This window comes from Typopeltis vanoorti, chromosome 1 (assembly GCF_054136105.1).
Source record: "Typopeltis vanoorti isolate ZY-2024b chromosome 1, IOZ_Tvanoo_1.0, whole genome shotgun sequence".
NCBI lineage: Eukaryota > Metazoa > Arthropoda > Arachnida > Uropygi > Thelyphonidae > Typopeltis > Typopeltis vanoorti.
Window position 1 is genome coordinate 133307501 of NC_143549.1, and position 21319 is coordinate 133328819.

Genomic DNA, 21319 nt, shown 5'->3' on the forward strand with positions numbered 1-21319 from the left:
ATATATTCTTCTTCTTGTTTTGTTTCATGAAAAAATATTGTTTATTATCGATAAAATTATACAGTTTAGTATCATTCAAAATTACTTAAAAATAAATTCCATTATCATAACCCCAATAATGTTATAAAATAAAAACTATAACAAATGTTATGTCTTTAATTCTACTGTCCAAATATTTAAAGAGACCGAGTAAATACGATAAGCACTACGAACACTCTACTACTGGCGCAAACTGCATATAAACAATAGTGGAACTACGAGACGGACAGTGCCGCATTACGCTAATAGCTCGCATCTCACTATGACGTGCATATGCTTGTGCGCGTAGCAATATGACACTGTGGTAAACACAGTGCTGCTAGCGTCCTTCGCCCTCCTAAGTGCTACAAGATGGATTTTTATTATTTTTTATACAAAATGAGAGAATTGTATAGGATTGTTGATGATAAAATTAAATATTACAAGCAAATATAAATAAATTAATAAATATATTTATATTAATTAATAAATATATTTATCTATCGAGAAAAATTGGGGGTGCTGCAGTTCCGTAGTGCCTATGAACGAGCCGCCCCTGGTTTTAAAGCTATTTTACTGTAATATTGAGATCCATTTTGTGAAAAATCCTTACGTGATAGAGAAAAATGGAAGAGCTATTTGAAATCAGTGGTCAAAAATAAATCAGAAACCGTTAATAGTTTCCAGACAACTTTTCGTGACTCGAATTTTGCAGGCTTGTGTAATTTCAATAGAAAAACGCAGAAAAGAGAAAAGAAACAAGTAAATAATACGCTTTGATTACTATACTGTAAAAAATAAATAAATAAAATAAATAAAATAAAAGACGCATTTATTTCAAAAATTCCCTTTTTCTTCCTTTTCCTAAATAACGTCCACGACTGTTCAGGTTCGCAGGATTTTCTTTAAAGAAACAGTATCATCCGAGTGAGTCAATACTCATACAAGTGACCTCGTGCTCTTCTTACATTCCGCATAACACACCGACATCCACACATTATCATCATAGATGCTTTGATGATAATTTGCGCTATTTAGGTTTTCAAATTTAGAGGATGACATAGCGAAGAGTCACTCATTTGCCTTTAATAAAGTTAAGGATAGAACCTGTGAAATTTCTTACTAGCTAATTTATTGAAGCATTTCTTATAGAAAACAATTTTGCACAGCTTATTCATCGATCATAAGCAGTGAGAAGATAATTTAAAACACAAGACTTAACTATATGGGAAGCAAAAAAAGCTGAGATTCCCTGTACCTAAGCAACGAGAAAGAATCCTCCACTCCTAAAAAATGTAAAAATCTATTGGGGGAGGGGGGGATATGTGCGCGCTCACTTCCTATGAGAAACTCTTATGGAAGTTTGTATTACAATTCATGAATTAATAATAATAATCAACATGTTACCATTATGTTGAATTTTTTCTTGACAATTATTCATAAGACTATTACACTTTTTTTATAATCTTTGTCAAGTAGCTTTATTTTATCTTCCTACATGTTTCGCCAATCTTTTTCTATTGGTCCTCAGGGAATACAAACTAGTAAGCTAAAATGAAGGTTACAGACTAGGTTATAACTGATAGTTCTAATTCATACAAAAAATTGGTATTGTGCGTGACAATGTGCGTGTCTCGTTAACGTGATTTATTCGTTATGGCTCATGACGTAACTGTTATGAAAGTTCATTTCTTTGATGTTTAATGATCTGATAAAAGTTTTCCAAATTTCTGGTAAAATTAGACCTTGATTCTTGTTTAGGTTTTCAGTTTTACGGGCGACTGTAGCTGCTTCTTTAAAGGTTCTTGAATGGTAGTTATCTTCTATGTATGGCATAAGGCTCTTATCCCACTCAATGTGATGGTTAGTAGAGGCAAAGTGGCATGAAAGGCCTGAAATGTCTTGTCTGTTATTTCTGACATATCCTATGTCTTCTTTCTTTCTCGTTTCAAAGCTTCTAGAGGTCTGACCTACGTAACTAATACCACATGAGCAAGGTATATTATATACTCCAGAGTACTTGTAGAATGGGTGAGGATCTTTTGGTGAATTTCCGTAAATTTCAAACCAATCAACACTATTCGGAAATTTTTAAGATCACCGAAAGATCCTCATCCTCGATACTACCACCTACCAAAATATTTACAATTCATCATGAAACACCCTGTATATATATATAAATGCGTTGTATAATTTTATTCCATGCGGGAAAAAAAAAAAAAAATCTTCAGATGGCTTGGTATTGATTGACCCCCCCCCCCCACGCACACACCTGGAAGAATTGCCATCTCGCATTTTGCAGTGGGAATCAGTGTTCTTGAGGCAAGCTGGTACAGGTGTGCTTACTCTGCATATCACATCCCCCCCCCCTTTGTGAAAAATGGTATGGACTCAAGGTGCAAAATACAGTAGCTCAGAACAATTCCAGAAATAATTAAAATTAAAGAAAAAGCTGTAGAAGTATGAACTAATCGCAAAAAGTAATTGTCTCGAGTATGAAATGAAATATTCACCATTTAAAAGAGTAACAAATAAAATATTTTTCAAGGATGACAATGTACAGTAGTATTCGAGTTATTACTGTGCACTCGAGAACAAACACTTATAGTTATCACTAGAGTGAAACGTGTGTGGTTCCATTTCCCAGTGATTATCACAAAAGCAAATAAATGTTATCACCAAACATGATGAACCTTTGTTTCTAGTCATCGAAATGAGTTATTTTTCCAAACTCTTATTCACACTTTACTCAGTATGCAAAACAGACAAATGTGATAAAATATTATTTTTGTGGCTGATATATAGAGAGGGCGCAATGTAAAAATTATTTATTCTCCAGTGATCGGTGATACTATAAGTGGAATGAATATCAACTATACATTTACAAATAACAATTGAGATTTTTTTTTGTTGTTGTTTGTTTTCCGGTCCTTAAGAATGAGCTTCATAAGACTAAACATTTTCGGCACAATGAATTACTCAGTTTGAATTCGTTTAGTGTGGATTCGTTTACTGCGTTATCATAATTTGGATACAAATCATGTGACAGAGTTTTCAAATCTGGAAGAATTGAAAAACTGTCATAACTCAACTGTTGGAATGGTCCAGGAGATCAGCTTTAATTCTTTAGACTGGGGGATCACATGGGAGTGCTAAAAAGTTTTTTAACAGTTCATCATGTTGTCTGTCTTCTATTTGGTTGGTTGATACACATTTCTGCCCGGAGAATTTTTATGTTTGAAAAGCATTGATTTTCCAACTTAAGAGTAAAAAGTTTAAGAAGATAAAGCTTTTTTTTTTTTTTTTACTTTTAATTCCAAAATAATCGTTTAAGACGGTATTCTAGTTATTTCTTGCAAGTGTCCAATCGACATAACTCCAAACTGGTTTGAAATAAGAATCAAGCTCCGAATTCTCCTGGGGAAATCTGTGTGTGTGTTGCTGGCTAAGCTGTGTGTGTGTGTGTGTGTGTGTTGCTGGCCAAGGAGCAAGAGAGCCTAAATGCGAAACATCTGAAATATTATTTAATATGTAAAAGGCAATTATTTAAAGGAGTGGAATTAATTTACCCCATACACTTAAGTAATTAATCATTGAAGTCTATGAGGTAATATCTCTAAGCCTTTGATCTCTCTCACTGATGAGGAAGGCGTATCTCCCCAATGGGGAGGGTTGGGTCTACTTCTCCCATGGTGACCTAGTTCATCTTCTGAGAGGGTATATTTGCATATACGAAACACATCACAAACATACATACCCAAGACTGGATTCTAACGTGCAACCTTTTGACTGGTAAGCGGAAGCATTAAACACTCGGCCAACCATGCGGACTAGTGGAGTGTATTTACCGAATTTTTTATAATAGATTTTAAGATCTAAAATATAATTTGAGTCATGGAATTTGACATCTAATTCTTCCATAACTTTTTTTTATTTATAAATTGAAACTATTAAAATTATTTTTTCAATAACTTCTAATTGAATTTTATACAAAACGGCGTTTTCAAATTTTAGCAATGCTCATAATTCGGGGCTCATAATTCAAAAATAATATAATTATTTTTGAGCAAACTTCCCAATACTAAATTAATTTAGAAATGGTATTTGTTCAGTATGTATTTATTGATTTAAAAATAGAAACGGAGAAGGCTACACTAGAATTATGAGTACGGAAGAAGGACATCGAGAGCTAAACCCGAGTTTTTAAACCCTGGGATAAACATTTCCCCCCCCCCATCTTAGTTATCAATGATTCAATAATCAACCATAGAAAATAAAACATTTTATTGGCAAGTGGATTCAAGACCCAATGCCTTGGAACAATAATCCCAGTTTGCTCTCTTTCTCCTCTCAACAGCCCTACTAAACGATAAGAAATTTATTCATTTCTAAAGAACAACATATAATAAATATAGAATTTAAGAAAATTAATAATTTATGATCTGTGTACAAGTGATCGAATATTGTGCAAACTGCTATGCCGGAGGTGCTCCTTGACATGACAAACGTATTCATTCATTGTTATATAATTGAAAATGAATAACACATTTTCAAAAATATATCGAAATGGTCATGAACAAATATATATTCTCTGATATATCATTGCCGGAGTTACCAGTAAAAACAAATGGGTCATTGACTTGCTTCCAAGAACATTTTTACCTACGACTTAAAACATTAGTTGTAGAACATCACAATCTTAAAAGTTATGTTTCTCTAAAACTGAGAGTATCGTCAAGCATAAAATACTAAATGAAAATAATAATAATAATAAATCCACCCTTTTACTAGCTAGAGTAAATGGAGCTCTTCTAGTTCTTTTGAGATAGGTGGGCAACCGATCTCTATCCTTCAAGCCTTCACTGATAGCGAAACGAAGCTATTAATGAATGAAAGCTTTTCAGGAGAAAGAGTACAGCAGACGGCTGCCACCATTTCGTTGCCCTAATCATTGAGATGCGAATTAAAGGCCCAAGTTTCTGGATGGGAAAAAAAAAAAATTTACTTTCCCAATGCTTAAGATCAAATTCGAGAACCGGTCGAAAAAAGTCCTCTAATCGACAATTAGAATCGAACCTAAAACAGTCTTCTTCTCTACAAGGTTACACAGGTACTTGGACACAACTATTGTGAGTTCATCTTTTTTTTTTTTTTATATAAATAAATAATTGTCGAATGAAAGTCAAAACGAATAGGGTAAGGTTCAAAGTGCCTCCCAGGGCGAACCCCCCCCCCCCCCCAAACTACGCCACTGTATTTAAACAAGATCAAATTTCTTGTCTGTTTATGTTTCTTGCCTTTTCTGGCACAAGCATATCTCACCCATAGCTTTCCCAGCCTTATTCTGTTCAAGGCATTACTTCTCATTGTAACAGTCGCTAATATTGTATAAATCTGCCTAACCTTGAAATACTACTCACACGAGGTGGCGCATCAAAAGAATACCCTAAACTTCTTCATTCTATCTCGCTATCACTTCGTTTCATTCATTCTACCACTCGTTCACTTTCGTCTGAGACTACAAACTCCAACAATTGCTGTCAACATCCATTGACTTCATATTCTTTGGAATGGCTTGCCTCACGCTATCTTCCTGTATAAATCATTCAAGAAACACATCAACAGATAAGTTGGACTCTAAGTGAGGCTAATGTAAAATAAATAAGTAAATCCAATGACGTATATTTTTTTATCCCTAAAAGGAAATAGGCGACCCTCTTTTTACCACCTCATTACAGGTGAGTGCATTGCTGCGGCGCGCAGGGCGAAAGCACGACGTTCCTCAACTGACCAGTGTTTTGTATGTACTTGTATGTGTTTTTCAAGTTGAGTCGAGAGTTAAAAATTCAAGTTTCTTATAGAAAAAGAAAGAAAAAAAACTTAAAAATGTAATGCAGAATTCTGCAGTACATTTGTTAACACTCCTCACCCCTGTACGATAAATTTATAATCAGTGGCGTAGCTGGCAGAGGGAGGCGGTCAACCCGCGCGGTACTTTGAACCTTTTTGAACTTTTACAGTTAATTCTAAAATACAGTACAGTCTCGAGAAGTCAGTTCCAAATATTGTAATACTGCTGCGAATTTTCCTCACAATTGCTGTAAGTGTTGCTAGTTGTGAGAGTTTTTCTAAATAAAATTTAGAAAAACTCCTCTCACATGACTATGAAATAGACTTCGCCAATATCATCGATGATTTTGCTAACAGAAAAGCAAGAAATATAACATTTTAAAATATTGAAATTAAAGTTTTCCTTCAAAAATAAACATAGCGTTTTAATTTATTTCCCAATACGCCGTTTTGACTTTTTGTAATATTTTTGGTGTGTATTGAGAAGGACGGAAAACTCGGGGATCGCCCCGGGCGGCAAAAGCTCTAGTTACACCAGTTTATAATTGTGAAAGCCAGTTCCTCTAAGTTGTAATAACAACCAACCAAAATACTCTAAGATAGGCCAACCACACAACTGGCATAATCTCACAGTATTAGATTTAAATGTTCGGTATCTATGGCTCTGAAAAACGATGGTAAAATTTATCAGTTTATTGCTTATTATACATTTATAATCATCATCATCAAATTCCTGCCTTGTGTCCTCAAGAGGTGTAGAGGATAGGATAGGATAGTACTACATGAAAAACTTACATCATTATTAACTTCCTATCTACAATTTTCGTCCAAATCAATCTGTTACCTGTCAAGATTCCAACATTCTCAGATCTTATATTTCTATCTTCTAAGGCACTTTTTATTGTATCATTCCACTACATCGTTTTCCTGCCAACTTGGCAGAGAACACTTGTTTTGCTAATCTTTTCTCTCCCATTCTATTTAAGTGACCATACCACCTGAGATTCGCTCTGCTAACGCATTCCTGGATGCTGACAATGTCTGTACTCGTATATGTTTAGTCGAGTCGAAAGTTAAAAATTCAAGTTTCTTATAGGAAAGAAAAAAAAACTAAAAAATGTACTGCAGAATTCTGCAGTACATTTCTGAACCCCCCCCACACACACATACATACACACCCGTACGGAAATTTATACTTGTGAAAGCGAGTCCCTCCAACCTGTAGTAACATCCAACGAACGTACTCCAAGATAGGCCAGTCACACAACTGGCATAATCCCACAGTATTAGATTTAAATGTTCGGTATCTAAGGGTCCGAAAAACGATGAGTAAAATTTATCGGTTTATTGCTTATTATACATTTATAATGATAAATATAAAGCTATTTCTTTATACAGGGTGTTTCAAATTAAAGTGAACACTTTCAAATATAACTAGGTTTCATTTGAGCACGTAGTATATGGAGCATTTTTAAGATTATGACAATAGCTTTGATACTTCCTTTTACAAATTGATTTAGAGACCACGTGTTTTCATATGAAACCTAGTTCAAACATATAAATATTTGAACGTATTCAACTCATTTTGAAACGCCTTGTATTTATTAATATATATTTATATTAATTTATTTATATAGTAAAATACACTGAGGATGTTTCACGCTCTACTTTCTCAGGATTCAGTTAATATTATTACATCTTTAAAATTACACACTATTTAAAAGAAAACTTACGTGGTGGACGGCCTTCATAATTTGGCGCCTCCTACCGTTTGCTTCTGCGTAAATACAACGCTGATAACCTCGGAGTAATTTTCGCTTTTCGTTAAATGCTATGCTTACATGGAACTGTTTTTGACAGTTTACGTACTCGTTTGCCACGATAAGCTAACCTCGTGTGTGTGTGTGTATCGACTTCCGGAAGGTATGCTTCAGGCGTTGTTTGTTACGGAATTGCGAAACATAATCACGAGGGTGTACAATTGGTGATGTAATACTTATGACGTGCCTTCCACATGACATTTCCTCGAAAACTTGCTATCTTACAGTATATATGAGAGCAAGCAGCAATTGTACTGTATGCACACACGTACTTGTTGCGGGAATAAAGTGCAAAGTGTCGCGAAAGTCACTGATAGACCTGTGGATATACGATAAACTTGTTTTGAAGGACCTTCTTTTACCTCGCTTACAAGGATAGGCGAACGTCTCTTTCCCGCAGGTAAGTAAAATTTGTCTAAATATGGCTTGTAACCTTAGCTTACACGTTTTTAACTTATGATTTTAACTGTAGATTGACGTGTAGGGAAATAACGTAAATGGAGGGCGGATTTAAATATTAGAATGATATATAATACTCTGGCGGCAGTCGAGATGGACGCAGAAGTTAATTTAGTGAAAGTGTAACAATAGGGCGTTTTAGTAACTTTTAATTCAATTAAACAGTTAGAAAAATTGCGTAAACAAAGTATATTTGTTCTTGAAATTGTAGATCGTAAGCTACACAGACTATAGCGCATGATCTAATGTTCTGACTGGTATTATGTATAGCAAATACTTTTAGATAATTAAACGTATCTAAAATTGTTTGTTATGGAAACACATAAAAATAAAAATGGAGGATAATTAAATTCGTGAATGTTTTTGTGTATACCGTACAATCCTCAGTATTATTAGCAGTTATTGTTTACATTCTACTTATAAAACGAACGTCTGCTTGCAATAAACGATTCTAGGCTCCTTTTGTTATCTGTGTGAATATTAAAAATAAGGAATAATGGAAAGGTGCTGACAGTATGTAATTATGAATCATATCCCCTATTTTACGTCATATGCCTTCTCTTGAAAAGGAGGATGTCAAAATGAAGGATTGATGTACACTATGAAAACAGTTACAACCAATGAGAGTCCGAAATTCTACCAGTTCAACACTGTAAGGATTTAATCAAGGGGAAAAATCTCGAAACAACTCAAAACTTCATCACAAATATGAAATAAAATGCGAAATATTTTCCATGATCCGAAAGGTTGGATTTATTTTAATATATTAACGAAGCTGGTGGGATAAAGGGAATATCAAGATTGGGATCGTTAAAGTAATAATAATGATTTCCGAGTGAAATTTTGTAAATATTTAATTTGTGCACAGTTTGCTTGTTGGTCATAAAAGAAACGAATTGGAATGATGCGAGTTAGGCCGAGGTGATTTTTATGTTGAGGGAATCGCACTAAGTAATGAAACTCCAAGGAAATAAAAAGAAAGTCATAGAACTGTAACTGCATATTACTTGGATTCTTCCATGGAGTCAATGGACCCATCGCAAGAGACCTACGTTATGTGAACCATGACAAAAATTTGCTCCCCACTCCCACTCTAATTACACTTACTGCCTTCGTGTCTCAGTCGGTGTAGACGAAGCCCTTTGATCGGAAAAACCTGGGTTCGACACCCGTCAGTGACATGAGGCTTTATCTGGTTCCCTTTCGACTAACGGTGAATTAACCGGTCTCTTATGGTGGCAGGGGGGAGTATTCACTCGGAAACTCGGGTTTTTCGTCCTCCAGAAGAGGTAAACCGCCCCCCGTGAACACACACGGATTACAGTCATAAATACTTAACCTCAACTCGCCCCAATGAGAGACTTCTGGAGTGCTTTAAACCAAGGGGGGGGGGGTTCATTTGAATACCACGGCCGTGGTGCTTTATTTTCGATCAAAACGTTCCTGGTGTAATATGAACAATTTCACAGTTAATCCAGTTAGATAAGTACATTCTGAAATCTGAAGCATTAAAACATCTTAGAGATGCTTTAAGAGGAAAATGTCGAAGACATAACAAAATGAAAATTGGTCTCTCAGCATGACAATGTTTCGGTCATTTGTCTAGAAGTTTCTAAGAAGCATACCATTAGGAACGTTTTTACACGGATTGTACACCCTAAATATGCTCTCTGCTACATCCTCTTATCAAAGCTTGAAGATTTCTGTGAAAAGAAAGACGAATCCAGGGGCACGCCAAGGGTATTTGCCGCCCAGGTGCAAACTTTTATCGGTCGCCCGTAATACTGCATTGTATAATCCAAATTAGATATTAGCTACATAAAATGTCGCCCTATCAGTGTTGTCGCCCGGATGCGGTGCACCCTTGGGTTGGCGCGGCCCTGGAGGAATCGATAATAATAATAATGTGGCGAACACTTCAATTTGATTTAGGAAGTTGAGCGATCTCTGAAATCAGTGTATGTATATATGGCAAATACAATGAGGTACAGCTATGAAAAGTAAGACGGATGAAAGGCGTTAGCTGTAGTCTAACACAAATCAGTATATCCAGATGTAAAGGTTCCTCCTATGCACGCTTCTTTTCCGTTAAACTCAACGTTACCATAAAAGGCACGAATAGGACGAAGTGATGTTATACCTTCCGTGCACGTCATTTTTTTTTTTTTTTTAAGTGGAGTTTGACCTTATCTACCTTCAGATAAATTTCTATTTTGATAAGTTTTAAACAATAGCGTATAACAGTTTAGGCAGGAAATCCTATGATTTTTTTTTTTTTTTAACGTACGTTCGCTATATTAGCGATACTTGCTGGCATTTAAAAATGTGAAATAATTTTCTTCCTATTAAACTAGTAATCCGCAAATTCTGTCTTTTTTTTTTTTAATGGACATGTTTTAAATTTGAGAAAATTATCACCTGCCAGTCACATGTCCCCAATTTCCTCCTGCATAAGAATGGTCATTTCAAGATTAAACTGAATTATCTATCCTAACTAATGAAAAGTAATGCCCTCAAGCAAAGGTAAGAAAAAGCATTTTAAATTATATGTAAAAAATTAAAATGAAAGGTAAACAGACGAAAGTCAAGTAATGCTGTTAGTCATAACTGACTAACGACAGAAGGTCATGCAGTAGCTGTTAGACATTACTTTTTCGATAAAATTTTCCGTTTGTAAATCTTGTATTAAGAGTGGAGAAATGAGATCCGGCTTTATGGACAGTCGCCAATGTTAATTTTTATTTATTTTTTTTCCTGTTCGGTGTGATTCGAATAGCAATTACTAACTCAAAACCTGCGCATTTGTTGTTGTAGTGCTGTTCTGAACACTGAATTTATATACACTACTCTTGATCAACATTATTGTTGAATTAAAGTTCAGTTCAGAATGACCGTACTTCTACACATTATTTATTCTGGTTGTGCTACATGTAACCTATGAAAAGCCTTGTTGTATTTGACAGAAATACTGTCATTTAAAATTAATGTGAAATAAGAAACTTATTATTATCACACTACTGGCACGCCGATTCCTGGCTGACTTAAAATATTAAAAATAATAATAATCTCGTGACATTATATTCATTTTGTACAACGATAGGTAAATGCTATTGCTATGTACAAAAGCAAACTTCTGTTTGTTCGAATGTTTATCTTGAAACAATAAACACAACCGATTCTTTCAGTGTAATCAGTTTTGGGTTTTAGTTGCAGCGGCATAAATATTACCGCCTTTCGGGATTTAGCGGTATGGTGGTCGCGCATGTGCATTGATTTTATATCTTGATTGTCTTGTATACACAACCAGCTGAAAATCGAATATATACGAGGGTGGTCTGAAACGTTCTCGGCCTAACAATGAAAAAAACGAATTTATAATTTCAAAATTATTTTTGTTTTTCAACATAATCTCCCTTAAGACAATTACATTTATTCCAGCGATGCTCCAGCGCCATTATCTCGTCCCTGCGGTGGTTCTCAGTAAGATCTGCAAAATACCCCTCTACAGCTGCAACCACCTCTTGATTCGAAGAAAAAACACTGACCAGCGAGGAAGAGTTTTAGTTTTGGGAAGAGATAGAAGTCAGAGGAAGCCAAATCTGAGGAATAGGATGGATGTTCCAACAATTCATAGTGAAGATCTCTTAATTTTCCCATTGCCAAAACACCTTTGTGGGCAGGTGCATTGTCCTGATGAAAGATGATTTTTTTTCTTTTGCAAACTGGGTCTTTTCTCACGAATTTTTTTCGTCTAGTATGGTTTAAAGATCGGAATAATATTTCCCGGTTATTGTTTTATCCTTTTCAAAATAGTTAATAAACAAAATGCCTTTAGCATCGATGCCATGACCTTTCCTGCTGATGGAGCCGACTTTGTCTTTGGCGCTGAATAACCGGCTTCTGTCCACTGTTTGGATTCTGGTGTGTAATGGTGAAGCCAAGTCTCATCCATTTAGTAATAAATCGATGCACAAAATCAGTTTTATTCTTGTTAAAACGCTCCAAGCACTGTTCAGAGGCTTTCATGCGAGTGTGTTTTTGATCTGCTGGGAGCAAGCACGGCACCCATCTTGCGCAAAGATTTTTCATTTGCAATTCTTCATGCAAAATATATCCTACACGTTCTTTTGAAATGCCTATAGTCAACAATTTCACGCAGTTTGACTCGCCGGTCATCCAATACCATATTGCGCACTTGATCAATGATTTGTGGACCATCTTCAAGGCTGGTATGGCCACGTTAAAACTCGGCAGCCCATTTCTTAATTGTCGAAAACGAAGGAGAAGAGTGCCCATAAATTTTTATGAACTTCGAATGAATTTCTTTTGGCGTTAAACCTTCTTTTACAAAGAATTTTATAACCGCACGATACTCAGTTTTATCCATTTCAAAGGTTACAGACAACACTTTTGCTTCAGACAGGTGTATAAAACAAATTCCTTGATACAATGACTTGCAATTTCACATGGATGCTTATGACAGATGTACCAATTTAGAAAAAAAAAATCTTGCCGATAATGTCACCATCTATAGTCGAGGCCGAGAACTTTTCAGACCACACTCGTATATATACACACATACACCGTGGAGCCAAAGTAAACAACATAGTTATTCACATCTGGACACCGTGTGATCACTCCCGAACCTCAGTTTCCAGAGGATCGCTTAAAATTCTTCATATGTATCGCTCAATAATGAATCCATTTCTCTGTATTCCATGTCATTCCCCAATTAAAATTCCACTAAACAGTCACCATGAATAGCCAATGAAAAGGAAAAAGCTACACGCGGGAAAAAATCCTTCCCCACTTGCCAATTTTTCCCAATATAAACTGCAACTTCGGTTTCAGCATCTCGCTTTTCCTAATCACATGATCTTTGAACAACTCCTTTCTTCTCAAAATCTGGACATTTGTGCATATTTGTTCGTTCCTTGTTAGTGTCTAATTTAATTTTTTTGCCTTATTCCAACAAAACTTAATAAAATTAAGAGAGCAATAGTCCTTATGAATTTTCTATTCTTTTTAAATGATTTTTCTCCGGTTAACTTCTCTAATAGCGATTGTATGCTTTTTTTCACCTGCATTTTATTCTAGCAGATAGCTGAGGTATTTGCTGACATTAACGATCTCATAAATTATCTCCATGCCTTCCAGATAACCCTAAGCATTCCAAATGCTCGTAACATCTATAGTGATCCTTCTAAATATATGGCAGATGGTTTTATTCTGATAGTCTATTCAGGCTAAAGTCTAGGTTCTCTCTCTCTTCCATGGACCAACACTCACGCAGTCATTCTCTCCTACGTGTTCCCCCCTCGTAATGCCCAGTTGGATGTGTTTCATGATTTGAGATTACTTTCATTGGTTAAATTTTTTTCATCTGATTCCACATATTTCGCATGGAACTTAAGGAAGATTTCATTCCTCATTCTACTTTAAAATTCTCTTAATCCCGCACTGGATTTCCAATGAATGCTCATTCTTCATCTAAAAGAAGAATCTGTCATATCCGTATGGTTTTCACCGAAATCTATCCTTTTTCCGTCTATACTGATATTCAAAAATACAAAACAAGAAACCTTGATAATTTTCAATAAAACTACTGACCTAACTTTTGTCCGTTCTTTTGCTAATGGATGTTTTTGTTGCATTGCTACCAATAAAAAAAAAAAAAAAATCAATATGCACGCTTTTTGGTTTTTTTTTTTTCGTTTTTTTTCTTGGATCTAAAATGCTCATAACTATTCTGGACTCCACATTCAATGCTTTCTTTGATTTGTTCACCAGAAACACTTCAGAAGAATCTTCTACTCCTGGTGATATTTGATTGTTCTTCAGGTTTGTGTGTTAAGTTATATTCTGATTTTATTTTGCCCTATTCTACTGGTATCGGTTTTGCGGCTTTGAAACTAACCCGTATTCAGCATATTCCTAAGAAAGGCGATAAATCTTTACCATCAAGTTACGAACCAGTTTCTCTCAGTTAAATTTTCTTTCAAAAGTATTGAATAAAACATAAGTGATCTTCTGGGCCGCCTGAAACTCGACCAAAACAATCGTCATCGTGAATTCTGCAACTTTTTAGACATCTTGCTTATGTCACTCACCTTGAGAAAAATTTTCAGTAATCTCAAGTCGTCGCTCTTGTATTTGAACGGAATTTGCACAAATGTCTAAAGCAACCTTTCATTGTATGAAAGTTTAACAGAGGAATACACATGAACTTAAGACATATCGGTTTCATAACTTTAGTTGCTTTGGCTGTGATTCTGAACAAAAGTCAACCAACTGCAATCTAGTTGTCATTGTGTATGAAGAATGGATCTTTTATATACGCAAATTTTGCAATTGATTACGGGACCGATTTGACTGTTTTTAGGGACGAAAATAACCAGAATTTTCGTGATGAAAAAACCTGTACCTCTGTAAGAGACGACTAACTCACCATTGATTGAAAAGCCCTGATAAAGGTTCCTCGCTTCATTGATTGGATTCAGATGTCTTTCAAACCAAAGGACTCCGTCGACTGGGCTACGGAGATTCTTCTGGAATATACTTTTAAAATGCTGATCTCAAAAAAAAAAAAAAAAAAAAAAAAAAAAATCATTCCTCACTTGGGGTTCTGACGACTTCAGAACTCCATTGAAGAATGATTTGATGTTAAACGAATGTTTCTGAATATTAAAGTGAAAAACGCAATTTCATAAGAAGAAAAATCGTTTTTAGTATACCAACATTCAAATGATTTGACAAGACGAAATTGCTCTTTCTGAAAACATGAACCTCCAGTATTTTTTGGTAGTGACATACACAGGTGTATTAAAAGCATTTCCAAGAAATGAAATTTTTCTCATTCGCATAACACTTATACTCTACAAATGAAATCCGTTCAGCTATTAAATACTTCCTCACGATTTTTGATTCATTTTAAGAAGAGTGCAATTAGGCGTATTAATCACTGAATTCACTGCACTCTTACGCAAGCTGACAGGACATTTTTTTTTCTCCATTTGCTCATTCCTCTGCTATTTTGTTGGCATTTTCTATATCCATTAAACTAGCCCACAGAAGAGACAGATTCGATGCTAGTCATCGAATAGAAGCATGTTTTCTAGGCTTTTTTTTTGATAAGTGAGAATGGAATTCATTTTTATGTTATCTACTGCCGCAATAGTTTGAAAGTATAGTGAGTATCAATGGCTAATGTTTACTGGGAAGACTGCTTAGGAAACGAAATGTGGTTTCTCTGCTATGCCTTCACTGCTACTAAATGAAGTTTTTCTACACTTTCGAAGTTAGAGGTGGAATGATGTTTTCATTATTGAAACAATATATGAGATGAAGAATGGAATCTAGGACAGTGCAGAAGGAAAACTAAAATTGCGTTACAAGTCGTGAAGAATTTTCTGCAGTGATAAAGTAGATGCTGACAAGTGGAGACAAAGTTTTTGTTTTTCTGCAGTATAAACCATTAATCATATTATCTGGATCTGGTGTAACATATTTTGGAGGTGATATTTAAAGACATCGTAGACGATTAACGACTATTGCTATCAGAACTCGTTATAATAATAATTATAATTAAAATTCCACTTGGATATATTGAGAATGCAGTCTTGAATAGCTTAATAGGAAGGAGAAAAAGAAGACGAAATTACCAATTTTTTGCATACTTTTTCAGAGGGTGTTGAGTCTAGAACAAATAATTATCTGTAGATGTTGTAAAATGTGAGAAAGGATGAAGCATACTTTGGAGAGTAGCACACGTGTGGAAGAAAAAGTTACTTATGCGATAAGTTGTGACCTGTTGGTGGTATTAATGTTAAAAAAAATCTTAAACTATTTTATTAAATAACTTTTAATAATTGTGAAATTAGTTACTCTATATAAATTCAAACGATAATTTCTTGGTCGTTACCAACAAATTGTCATTGGTAAAGATAATTCCCCCTTTTAAGCAGAGTAAATCTAATCTCTTGCCAGATACCCTCGCTAGATGGTAAAGACCGTTTCCTCTGGTCTTAAACTGCAATTCTATGCAATGCAACTGTAATTTGTAGTTTTGATCAGCTTGTATTACCACACTAGCAGTGGTTGAAATATAATGGCGAATAATCAGTACCATTATGCGATGAAATGTATACTTTTTGGGTGATAGGATAGCTGACTGTTAACGCGATTTAAATCCTTTATCCTGCTTAGTCATTTTGTAATTAAGGAACTTATCTTTTTTTTTTTTTTTTGACTAACCATTTGTAGTCTTGGTATAAATGACGAGCTAACCATGTAGAGCCTGCGGATAGCTATACACAGCCTTGATTGAATTGTTTAATTATGCTCAGCTGGTGATAAATCAGCTGCAGTTTCTTTGTCGTCATCAAAATAGTTAGTCACATGGCTTAATTGCATTAAGTCTATAAACTGCATGTGTTGATAGGAGAATATTTAAATTTGAGATTAAAATAAAGCTACCCTTTCTTCCTGTAAGACCCTCAACAAGACTGTCTGTGTTTCGACCGTGTACTGAATGGGAGAGATTTTTAGGCCTTTCTCACCAAGGCCGAGTTTGCGAGCTTTAAATAGTAATAAGATTTTTTTTTTTTTCTTGCAAAGCGAGAATGTAAATTTTTAAATTTAGTGTTTTACATTATTTGAAATGCAAGGTAGCATTAGAATTTTTACTTGATATCCTTTTTATTTCATCCTGAATAGAATAAACCGGATTAGTGAATTTTCAGAATGAGTACTTATCCTCCAAACTATGGAACCCAACCTGCTCCAGCGTATCCTGCTCAACAATATCCTCCTCCACCTGGAGGATATTATCCTCCTCAGGTCTGTCCGCCTGCTGGAATGCAGCCTCCTCCCCCTGGACCATATTATCCACCACCACCAGCGCCACCTACAACAGTGTAAGTATAAATCTTCTTGAATTCTATACCTAGTTTTCTGAGTCTATATGACAGGATTACGTGATTTTGGTTTAAGACATTCAGTATAATGACCACTAAATATTTTATTTAATTCGTTCTGTAGTATCGTGGTAAATATAACAATATTATCATACTTTTTTTAATTATTAAAATGCTATACATAACTTCACTCAAATTCATTGGATAAATATCGGTGTAATTAGTAATCAATTACAACTTTCTACTACTTTGAAATATATCGCAAATAAACTGGAATTAAATCGAATCGGAAAACGTGACCCAAGCTCCCTTATAATTCAGTATCCTAGTTGCGAATATCGGCATTTTTTCATCTACGCGTTTGAAAATATTTGTATACGCAATTTTTTTAAGCTACAGATTAAATGCAACTCCTTTAGTCTTTTATGTTAGGTGTGATATTTGTGAAACGGCTCTTCTTGCTTATTGACAAAAAAAAAAGGGGGGGGGGACATTCCGACTTGGAAATGTTCTTGTAAAATCCAGGTTGCTGATGGCATGCTATTAGCAACTGGCTTATTCATCCTTTTGTAATGCCCTCATGGTATGCGACATTATGACGGCAGGGTAGTGGTGACTCAGCTTCTGTGCCGTCGATATATATATATATTATATATTTCGAGAGGCGCTGAATTCAAATCTCAATTTCAGGGGAAGAAAATCTTGGTGTTTTTTTTTTTTTATGGCAAGTACGTTTTGCTTAAGTTTTGAAATTTATTGCTACGAGTGGCAGTCATAATATTGAAGCTCACTACCGGCCTGGTGATGAGCATCTTGGATATCCAACCAATAGACTGTGGTTTCGAATCTCCCCCCCCCCCCGAGACTATCTTCAGATGGCAGATAAATATCATCGCCTGCCCTGCTGAAGACCGGAAATGGTTTGAAAAATTTTTCACGTTTGGGTTTGTAGAGCAAAGTTATCAGATTATATTTAAAAAAATATAATTCAAACCTTTAGTCTGGAGTCTCTTAAAAAATGCTTTCCTTAACTGTGGGCGCTATAACTTCAACATCGTATTTTAAATTATATAAATTTATAAGATCATTATTTGTATTAATATTCTATTTCATTTCGTGGTAGAAACTAATAATTCACGCCAATTAAGCATACTTAACTCAGCCGAATTTCTTAAGTTTGCTTGCACATAAAAGCTAAGAATTCAATTAAGGCAGTGATTTAAAAAAAAAAAAAAAAAAGGGATGTTTCAACCCTCACTTTTTTGAGGGGTAATGTCTTCGTTGTACAATACCGAGGCAGCTCATGCCGACGGTAATATGAGAAAAAAAAACAAAACTTAAATTCGGCAGATTTGGAAGGATTTAGTTTATTGAATTCACATGAACGATTATTTAATCCGCATTTTCCTCACACCCTCTGATTAAAAAAAAATAATAAAAAAAATTTCTAAAGTTGTTTTGGAATCGCAAATTACATTACGATGAAAAGTAGTCAACTACTGCCGAAATGTATTTCCTTCTGCATAGTCGTAATTTTTGAAATCGCGTGTTCTTTTTTAAACATATTAACTTCTTCTTTTGTAACATTTTTCTAAAAATTTTATTTCAGAATCGTGGAAGAGAGGAAAGACAACGATTGTGCTCGAGATTGCTGCTTATGTGCCTTATGCATGGCCCTTTGTTGTTTCTGCTGCAGTGATTGAACATACAGTTTAGAAATTATTCAATGAAAAAGTACCTCTACAGGCACCGTGAGAAGAGAAAAAAAAATTGCTGTAAAAATTGCTTGATAAAAGAAGCCGGAAGAAATAATCATGTAAATATATTGTAAAGTTTATATGGGGAGGGGGAAATATCCACAATTCAAGTGCAACTTTATACAACAAGCAAAGATTTTATACTAATTCTTTGTATTTTTATGTAAACTTGAATAAATATTTTTCCATTTTTTTTTCTAATTTTAAACGTGATTTCTTTTTTCTTAATTTGAAAATACTCTAATAAAAATTAATAAATAACATGAGTGAGTTGTGTGGTGCCAAGCTTGCTTTTATAAAATCCGCTTTGGACACACAGATTCAAGAAAATGAATATACTTTTCTGAGCAAGAATCTATTTGTACTTATTCCTTACTCCACCCTCACTTACTCATAGATTTTCATTGAACATCGCACAGGCTATTGATATTAACCCACTTCTCAAGGCAGTTTATTCCAATTCAGGTTACAGTGATGCTGATGGGTTTTAGCAAACCACGGAAGACTCTGTTGGAATTATTTTGAAGCATTATATTGTATTAGTATGGAAACAGATGCTTTAATCACCTAGATGAATTTTTTTAAAATCTTTTTAGTCCAAAATTGTAACCATTATTTCGTGATAATGATTCAAGTCCTAAAGTGCCTACATTTGTGTTGACAACACTTCCTGTTATTACTTGCATCATTTGTCATTGATACGCAGCTGTGTTTCTGCATAAGTGCATTTGGCAGCAGTGTGTAACCACTAGTTTTGCCAATTTAGCTCTTTTTTTTCCTTCCTTAGCATCAAAAATTTTAATCTAGCTCCTTCAGAACTAGTTTCGCTTTTTTTTTAGTTGATTTTATAACTTACTGTTAAAGAAATTGTTTTAAAAGTTTTACAGATGTTCGCATTTGATAAGGAATTGTATTGTGCGTTTGGTACGAGCATCGTACACGTTTCAAATACATGATGACGTCAGTCAGTCACGTGGCCCAACAGTCTACCATTTTGTCGTTTTAAAGTTGATAGCACCGATACAAGTTAGTCTTTGCACAGTGTTCTGGTTGGTAGTTACGATAGCGAGTGGGAAGTTTTCAAAGACTGATCGTAATTCGTTGCAGTAAAGAGTTGTATACCCTTCTTCAAAAATGGGCAAAGAGAAAAATAAAGCTTACAAGCAAAAATTTAGGAGGAAGTGGTTGCAAATGGAAATGTTTAGTAAATGGTTGTGTGAAGTTCCGGGTGATGCTACAAAAGGCCACTAATTTTTTGCAGATGTGATATAGCTGCTAAATATTGTCAGCTTGTAAAGCATAGAAGCATCTTGCTGCAGTTCCATATAAGGCTGTTCCTATTACAAATATGCTTGTGAAAAAGTCTGAGACTGAAAAATTTGAAGGTAGGTTAGCAATATTTCTTTCTTGTCACTCATCATTCAACAGTTGCGATCATCTAGTAGATCTTTGCAAAAATATCATCCCAGACAGTCAAATTATGCCAAAGGTAAAAATGCACCGAACTAAGTGAGCATTTTGAAGAAGATCTAATTGTGGACATTGGAGATGAAAATTTCAGCTTGCTAATAGACAAATCGAATGATATCACAGTGAATAAGATTTTAGGAATGGCCATTTATTATAGCAAGAAATTCAACAAAATTATGCATACATTTCTGAGCATGGTGGTACTAAAAAAGTATGACGCTAGTGGTATTGTGGCTGCACTGAAAAAAAAAAGAGCTCTTGACCAAGAAACTGGACATTAAAAATCTCATTGCAATCGGTAAAGACAATGCCAGTGTTACGGTTGGTGTCAACAATGGCGTTTATGAACAACTGAAGGCATATATTCCCTCCTTAATTTTAATTAGATGTGTATGCCATTCATTGGCAGTTGTAATGTCTTGCACTTGTACAGAATCTCTCCCAAGAAAATTAGAATTTTTAGTTGCCGAAACATAAGTGGTTTTCACATTCTTCTTCAAGACAAGCAGCATACAAAGAGCTGTATCAAACTATCAACGAAAATGATGCTCCTCTGAAAATTGTAAGCAATTGTGCAACAAGGTGGCTCTCCATTGAACCTGCAGTAGACAGAATTCTCAGCCAGTGGTTGGAATTAAAAATTCACTTCGAAGTCGTGAGCGTGACTGAGAGTTACAAAGCTCAAGTTTTGCGGGAGATGTACAAAGATGAAAGGAATCTTTTGTACCTTTTTTTATTTTTGCATCCTGCTCAAGTTAACAAAATTTTCACATCTAATAATGCAGATGAGATTATTTGAAGACCTTTCTCGTTTGATTCGCTCTATTGCTAATATGTTAGTGCTACCACCATCCACAGTCGACCCTCTAGAGTCAGAGATCTACTATTTGGATCCCAGTCCAAATCTTGGTTACAAACTTGAATGAAACATTTCAGAGTTGATGATACAAAAGAAAATAACGCAAAATTATGAGCGAAATCTTAGAAGTAGAGCAAGACAGTTTCTTCTTGGTCTCTTCAAACAGCTTAA

The 21319-nt window shown here is 35.0% G+C and overlaps 1 protein-coding gene and 1 long non-coding RNA gene across 2 annotated transcripts in view; one reads left to right on the forward strand and one right to left on the reverse strand.

Moving 5' to 3' along the window:
* LOC150110443 (uncharacterized) overlaps nucleotides 1-7680 on the reverse strand; it is a 102593-nt gene extending 94913 nt beyond the window's left edge. The window contains exon 1 of the mRNA XM_090393890.1: nucleotides 7602-7680. The gene's annotated coding sequence lies outside the window, so the exon portion shown is untranslated. The remainder of the gene's footprint in view (nucleotides 1-7601) is intronic.
* A 250-nt stretch (nucleotides 7681-7930) lies between these two features.
* Nucleotides 7931-19032, forward strand: LOC150110445 (uncharacterized). Its single transcript, XR_016548425.1, has 3 exons — nucleotides 7931-8088; nucleotides 16863-17062; nucleotides 18672-19032. It is a non-coding gene; the product is annotated as an uncharacterized LOC150110445 (long non-coding RNA).
* Nucleotides 19033-21319: the final 2287 nt, after the last annotated feature.